Raw genomic sequence first — 7,677 nt, 5'->3', positions numbered from 1 at the left:
TCCTGGGGACAGGACTCTTGCTGGTCCTTGGCCACTTGGCCAGTTTTCCTCACAGCCAGATGTCACCATGACTTGGATTTTGGTCACAGGGATATGGATGAAAAGGTTTTTTGTTTTGTTTTGTTTCGTTTTCATGACTTAAGCACATGCACATGTGCCTGTGTGTCCCCTCCCCCCATAAAAAAAAACCTTAAAAAATATGGCCATAACGAATTGGCAGTGGGAGGTGACCAAGTCAGGACTACAGGCTGAGGCCCCAGGATCCAGGATCCAGATAACAATGAAGAAGGACGAGCAGAGGAAAGGTTATAAAAATGTTTAGTCTTTGCTTTATTGAGATACAGCAAATGAGCAACAGGTTAGAAAAACTGCTTTTATTCAAACTCCCTAGCATTTTTATTTGTGCAGTGTACTCAAGTGGGGTCAAGGGTCTGGGGAGTAGGAGAGGGGACAAGGACAGCAAACAGAACCCATGTTGCGACATTTACATGAGATATATCTCTTGGCTTTCCTTCTTTAAAAGTTAGGACTAACTAAAAAAAAAAGTGCACTCAGGTATCTAAAATTGGCCCAACACACACACACACACACACACACACACACACACACACACACACACACACGAACAGCAACAACAAAAATCAACTCATAGTGAGGCTTCAAGCTGAAATCTTGTCAAATGCCACACCAAGAAAAGGCAGTGAGGAAGAGAAAAGACCACCAGAGATGTTTACCTTTGTACCATCCAGACAGGAAGACCACTCTCTCTTTTAATTTTCTAAGAGCCACGATGGCATCGTCAATCGTGGGAGCCCTTTCTGCTGGTATTTTAAAAAGATTTGTAAAGAGGGCAGCCACTCATTCCCAAATTATCCAAAGCGGTTGAGAAGCCAGACACACCTCTTGGCATGGGGCAGAGGCAGGGTCCCCAAAAGGCAGCTGGGGGAACCGTGAATGGGTTTGACGCAGAAGGCCCCGCTATTTGTGAACCCATTCCACTTTGAGCCAGAGGACCAACCTCAGCCCCTCCCACCAAGGCATCTCTCAAATGTCAAACTACCTTAAAAAAGACATTCTTCCTACCTAAAAATCCAGTAGATACAGTGGCACTAATACTAAGGCTCCCTCCCCCTCATTAATAAAAGGATAAGAAGAGAGAGAGAGAGAGAGAGAGAGAGAGAGAGAGAGAGAGAGAGAGAGAGAAGCAATGTGGTTAGCCCTCCTTCCTGGGAGAAAAAAAGAAAAAAAGAAAAAAAGAAAAAGAAAAAGCAAACACCTTACCATGGAAGTGCTGGAAAAGTAAGTTGCCCTCCATTAAAAAGGTAACAAAATCCCCACATTGTATAAATCAGTTCCAGTATAGCAAGAGGCGGGGCCGGGGCAAAGGCAGATACTATGTACAGGGACCCATTGAAAACGCAGTAGTAGGACTTTGGCACTATGAACAATTTCCGCCTGGCCTCTGGGAGGGACACAGAACTCTGGAGTTCCTGTGTCCTCCAGGCACACACAGCTGAAGCACTTCTACTTAGAGTCGCTGGTGAGGTGGCCCACGGTGGGGGCGGGGCTTTCTTCTTTCTTCAAAGACAGAGCCTCCCCTTTGTCAGTGCAGAGGTTCAGGCCAAGTGCCCTAGAGGGATGACACAAACCAAAGGGATGTCAGAGAGAGAGGACTGTCATTTCTTGGGGGTGGAAGGCTTCCTGCTAGTCCTCCTGCAGGCTGGGGACTCCTTCCAAAGGTTGAAGGAGGGGCAGGTGCCCTCCAAGTTGGGGCTTCGTTTGAATCTCAAATGCCCCCCACAGGCACACCTGTGTTTGAACACTTGGTCCCAGCTGGTGGGGTTATTTTGGGGATGCTGTGGATACTTTGAGAGGTGGGGCCCAATGGAAAGAAGGATACTAGGGGAGGTATATTATCTTCGGCTGCTTCTGGTTCTCTCTGCTCTCTGTCAGTCACGTGTTACCACTGCCGTCATGTTCTGACACATCCCATACCCAGAAACGCAGCCCCAACTCACCATGGCCTGAACTGCTCTGGACGGAGCTAAAATTCCAATGAAGTCATCCTTGTCTTAATATTTTGCTACATTCATGAAAAGTCTGACTTGCATGGACTCAGTAAATACTGCCTTGCTTTTCGGGATGTAGGTGTAAATTTAGAGCAGTAGGTGTAAGCTGACAAAGTTTCGTGTGTGTGTGTGTGTGTGTGTGTGTGTGTGTGATGGTGCACATATGGAGGTGATAGGACAACTTGTGGGAGTTGTTTTTCTTTTTCCATCCTGTGTCTGCTCCAGGGGTCAAACTCAGGCTTGCAGTCACCTTTACTGACTGAATCATCTTACCAGCCTTCCTTATATGGTTTTAAAAAAATGAGTATTCACATGTATTGTCCTCCAACCATTTGTAATGACGGTGATGATGATGTGATGATGGTGACAGTGATGACGATGATAAAATGTTGAGTAATTCCGTAGGACTGATTGACAGGCCAAAAGTCAGAAAAAGGAAGAAAAGGTCTTTTTCATGATTAATAATAAGAAAATAAGATTATAAGATACCAGGCCAACAGATATATTATATGAGGTTTATTAAATGAACATGGGAGGAGAAGAAAGAGGGAAGGGGTACCCCAGAGAGAAAGAGAGAGAGAGGGGGGGGAGGGGGAGGACAGAGGCAGAGACAGAGGAAGAGAGAAAGAAGTAATAGGAAAAGGAGTAAGGAAGTAAGAGAGGGAGGGGCGAGGTGGGTCTGCCCTTTTATATACTGGGCAGGGCCACACCCCCATGACAGGAAGGCAATGACATCACAGGTAGGCAGACTGAAGCAGAATCCTAACACCATTAACCCTCCCCTTTCTTTTTTTTTTTCCTTCTTCTTCTTCTGTTTTTTTCCCCTAGTCATCCCAATTACAGACCCTGGAAGCATTCTTCAGATCTCTTGAACTCTAATTTTCCTCTCATGTTCCCAGAGTATGTGGCCGTGGGCAGGCTTCAAGCTGTGGGAACTGACAGAACTATCAAAGTGAGGCTGGAAATGGGGCCCCTGTCCACAGGTGCCAGCCTTTCATAGCCCAAACCTAAAGGCCAGCTGGTCAGCCGACACCCCCCCCCCCAGGCTAATCTTATTTCCTCTCCAGTGCAAGGGTCCTGCTAGGTGTAGAGTGAGAGGCAGCAGTGCCTGGATGCTGGCCCTGGACCATATTTCTCACAATCCTACTATATTCACATTGAAGAAAACAGGGCAGACAGAACAAGCTCTGCTGACCCTGAGTTCCTCTTTGTGGTCTACAACAGCCATTCCTCCCTCAGCACACTGCTGACCAGAGGCTGTGGCACATCAGGCATGGCCCTGCTCCTCTGTCACCGAGGGGCATTTCTGAGTCACTCTTGTTTATTCCTTTTACTGCCTTCACTAGCTGGGACCAGGCCCAGTGTCCGTCAAGCCTCAGGCCTGCAGGAATGAGCTCTGACTTCACTGTGGGGATATTCTCTCTGCCTGTTCTCTTCCACTGCACCAGAATCATGTGACAGCTTTTTTTTTTTCCTTTTCTATTTCCCCCATAGGATTTCCTCTCAGGGATCCCTGAGGACTTACAAAAGAATAATTCTATACTACATGAGAGATAGATGGTAAATATCTTCCCATAACATATTCTTATAGTCAGTAAGTCAGTCAGTCAGTCAGTCAGTCAGTCAGTCAGTCAGTCAGCCAGTCAGTCTGTCTGTCTCTCCCTTCCCCAAACTACCCCACTGCTCTACTTCAGTGATAACTGGCTGCTGGTGCCACTGTGAGGCTGAAAGCTAAGGTCTTTCTTCTGTGTGGCTGCTGCCTTGCAGATGTCCACTTATAGCTCATCTTTCCCGTCACATTCCAAGGAGGAGCCGAGGAGCTGTTGGAAGGTGGGACAAGAGCCTTCCTGGGCCCTCCTCTCAAAGTCCTCACCATCACTAGGTCCAGCTTCCTCTGAATAATGCTGAGCTCAGCATAGATGCTCTGGGAGGTCCACGTGGCAGTCATCATCCAAGCCAGCCACACGCCCCCTCTCAATACATTTGCTAAGGCAAGATGCTTTCACTGTGGGGAGAGAGGGGACGTGCAATCACTGTGCCCTTATCTGAATCTGAGAGCTACATCTCTTATACTCCAAAGGACAAACATCTTAGGGCCATGCAGAGATGCAGGGTGGGACTCAGTTTCACTAATGGGGGAGCAGAAAGGAGCCTTGAATCCAGCACACCAGGGTTCAAAAAGTAGAAGGTGTGTCGGGTTTGCAGTGGGGTATGCGCAGATGGGCCACAGGGTCCTGATTCTGGCAGCATGGGGCTCTGGAGCCTGGCGTTTGTGTCCGCCTGGAAATTTTGGGTGTGGATAGGCTGAGCAACCGTACTGCTTACTCCCTGAGGGCTGAGGGCTGGCGCTCCCTACCATTTTACTCCATTGTTGTTGGGCCTCTGTTGCTGTTGGGAAGAAACATGCAGTGCCTCATTAGGTTTTGGATGGGGGTGGGTTCAAGAGGTTACCCGGGGTGGGGGTGGGGGAGTAAAGGGTGTTTCGGAAGAGTTTTTAATAGCCATGGGCAGACAACAGGACAGCAATAGGAAGGAGAGGACTCTGAGGATAGCTCGGGCCCCAGCAACAGGGGCAGACAGCATGACATGAGAGGCCATGTGGCAGCTGAGGGAGTCTCTTCTTTATAATTTTAAAGATTGGGGATGGGCTTCATCGCAGGAGCCTGCAGCCATTGCTCTCTGATTCCCAGGCAGAGGCATGGAAGGGTGCGGAGAGCAGGAGGTGTTGCTTTGATGTAATCTGACATCCTGGGTGAGAGATCCTGGCACTGGATTGTCTATTATTTAGGGGCTCACAGGCCATGTCTCAGCAGGGTGCTGGCTGCTAGTCATGAAAGGGATAGAGGAGCCTGGATTCTATCGTTACATTCTTCCAGTACTCCCCCTGCCCCCTTCACTACTATTCAAAATCTCCCGTAACAGCGTACACAATTTGGTGAATTTGGACATACGCATGGTCATGATCGCGTCGTCCAACCCAATAGTAATAAACATATTTGGCTCCTTCCAAAATGTTCTCTCCCTGCTTATTTTTCCCCCCTTGGTGACAAGAACACTTAATATGAAAACCTGCCCTTTACAAACATTTGTAGTGTATAATACTGGATTGTTCACTATAGGCCTATAGGCACTTGCACAGTACAGAAGATCGATAGAATATTCTGCACATTTCTATCCTCAGGGTGACCAAGCGCCTCTCCCCAGGCTCCCCACCTCCACCCCTGCTCAACTCCCCCTCCCCAGGATCCCCACCTCCACCCCTGCTCAACACCCCTCCCTAAGATCCCCACCTCCACCCCTGCTCAACCCCCCATCCCCAGGCTCCCCACCTCCACCCCTGCTCAACTCTCTTCTGTTGTCTACATCTAAACCTCACCATAACATTTCTGAGTTATTTGCTTTATTGGGGGCGGAGGTCATGGTCCGACTCTAATTAGAATTAGGAAAGAGAATTTAAGCTGACACGGAGGGGGCATAAGCAACTGCCAAGGGGACTGGAAAACTATCTTTGCAAATTGACCTCAGACTTGGGTCCAGTTGGCCTCGGCTGGCCAAAGCTCTCCATTTTCAGGAAGGCTTGAGGGGCTTCAGGGTAGGAGATCTTGCTGAGACCTCTAGGCTGGGTTAATCCCACTGCAGTCTGATCAGGGGGGTCAAGTGCAGTTGGCATCTGAGAGGTCTGCGGCCTCTGCTCCCATTGGCAGGCAGTGTCTAGCGGGGGTCAAGAGAACCTAATTACAGCGGAATCATATCTCAGTCCTTTGAGGGAGACTCTTTCAAGTTCTGGTTTCATTCCTGTCGCTGTGTTAAAACCCCCTGACCGAAAGCAACGTAGGGGAGGAAGGGTTTGCTTAGCTTGCTGTTGTTCTAAATCACAGTCCATCATTGTGGGACGTCACGGTGGGAGCTCAAGGCAGGAACTTGAAACAGGCCTGCTTGCCAGTCCACACCGCATTGCCTTTACCAAGGGACTCACTGTGTTCACAGCCAAGGCAGTACAAGCAGGAACCGTGGAGGATGCTAGTTGCCGGTCCCTAGGCTGGCTTACAGTCACAGCTTTCTTACGGAGTTTGGATGCACAGCCCACAGTGGGCTGGGACCTCCTTCATCAGCTAACAACCAAGACACGCTCCTAGGCCAATTTGATGTACACAGTTATTCAGTTCAGGTCCTCTCGATGACTGACAGTAGGCTGTGCCAAGTCTTTAGTTACAGTTAGGACAAGGGTTACACATCTAAGGTTTGGGCTTGAATTCCAAACCGCTTTCTACCTGGATGACCTTGGGTCAGCCATCTTTCTTTGCTTCTTCTCTATGGGCCATACAGGAAGAAACGCATGCTGCCTGCAGAGTTACTGTGAGGATGAGTGAGCGCATGTAAGTGCATGGTAAATACCAGCCCATGTTGGTGTTGCAGGCCTCTCATGCACACCCGGCTCCACACACATTGAACGAATGGCATGAGCTTGCATGGGTAGGGACCAACAGGAAAGATCAATTTGGAAAGGCAGGAAGTAATCAGCCAAGTTCACCATATGGAGAGGCTGAAAAAGGTTAACAGGTGTCTCTACTGAATAGATGCCAATCTTAATGCTAGATAGCGCTGAAGGGCTCTCATTTGTTATCTCATTTAAATTACAACAACAACAACAACAACAACAACAACAACAACAACAACAACAACCAGACAGTTCTTAAAGTGTTCCAGACTGATTTGTATGTGCATATCATAGCCCTGCACTTGCAGATAAGACCTATAAGTAAGGTAAGTAAGTGTAGAACAGTTAAGTCCTAATCTAACAGGACTGGATAAGCAGAGAAAAAGATACTTGGGGTGTGAGTACACACAGTGGAGAGTCCGTGTGAGGACGCAGTGAGAAGGTAGCCAAAGAAGTGCAGCCTCACGGGATGTCAGTAGCCCTGACATCTTAACCTTGAACTTCCAGTCTTCAGAACTGTGAAAAAAAAAATCTTTTATTGAAGCATGCTGGGATTCTGTTGTAGGAGCCTCACTGAGCCATACAGCAATTCAACAGTTAAAGCATAAACTACCATTCATGGGCATGTGAACACTCTAGCATTTCCCAGCATCTTCCTCCCTCTTGTGTAGCGCTCTTTCTTTTAAACTCTTTTTTATATGGGGTGTTTAGGCCTCAACCTCCCTTCCGACATCCCCATCCTTTGTAGGAGAGAGGTTAGTGGGGAGAGGGGGGCCCTCCTTTTACTTCTCTCGGCAGTCTAGGGTCAATTGGGTTCCTTTGGGCTATATTCGTCTCTGCCCACAGCAGACACAGCCAGCAGTCTCCTCCAAGCCGCTGCTCCTGGAAGCGTTTCTCTCTGCCTGTCTGCTCCAAACCTCAATATTGTCATCTCTGGTCTCTTCAAACTGCTATTCCCTAACTCCCTACAGGCCAACAGGGCATGCCACCCACCATGCTCCCTCTGGGCTCTTATTTATAGCCTCAGAGCCCTGGACCACACCCTTCTTTGTGCTGCATGAAGAAGGCTAGTACCAGCTGACAAAAGCCACGCCCCTCACGAGACAGTTAACAGGTATGGACAAGCTAACGCTCAAACTAAACTCCTACACTTGGGATTAGAACAAAAAC

At 48.4% G+C, this 7,677-nt stretch overlaps 1 protein-coding gene across 4 annotated transcripts in view; it reads right to left on the bottom strand.

Annotated features, from left to right (window-relative positions):
- Positions 1–301: 301 nt before the first annotated feature.
- The window catches only part of ZHX2 (zinc fingers and homeoboxes 2), a 148,242-nt gene continuing 140,866 nt past the window's right edge, over positions 302–7,677 (bottom strand). For all 4 annotated transcript variants that reach the window (XM_084750997.1, XM_084750998.1, XM_084750999.1 and 1 more), the window contains one exon: positions 302–1,630. The gene's annotated coding sequence lies outside the window, so the exon portion shown is untranslated. The remainder of the gene's footprint in view (positions 1,631–7,677) is intronic.

Source organism: Acomys minous, assembly GCF_964271855.1.
Source record: "Acomys minous genome assembly, chromosome: 12".
Taxonomy (NCBI): Eukaryota; Metazoa; Chordata; class Mammalia; order Rodentia; family Muridae; genus Acomys; species Acomys minous.
The sequence above is the reverse complement of the archived record's forward strand: the minus strand, read 5'-3'. Positions and strand labels throughout refer to the sequence as shown.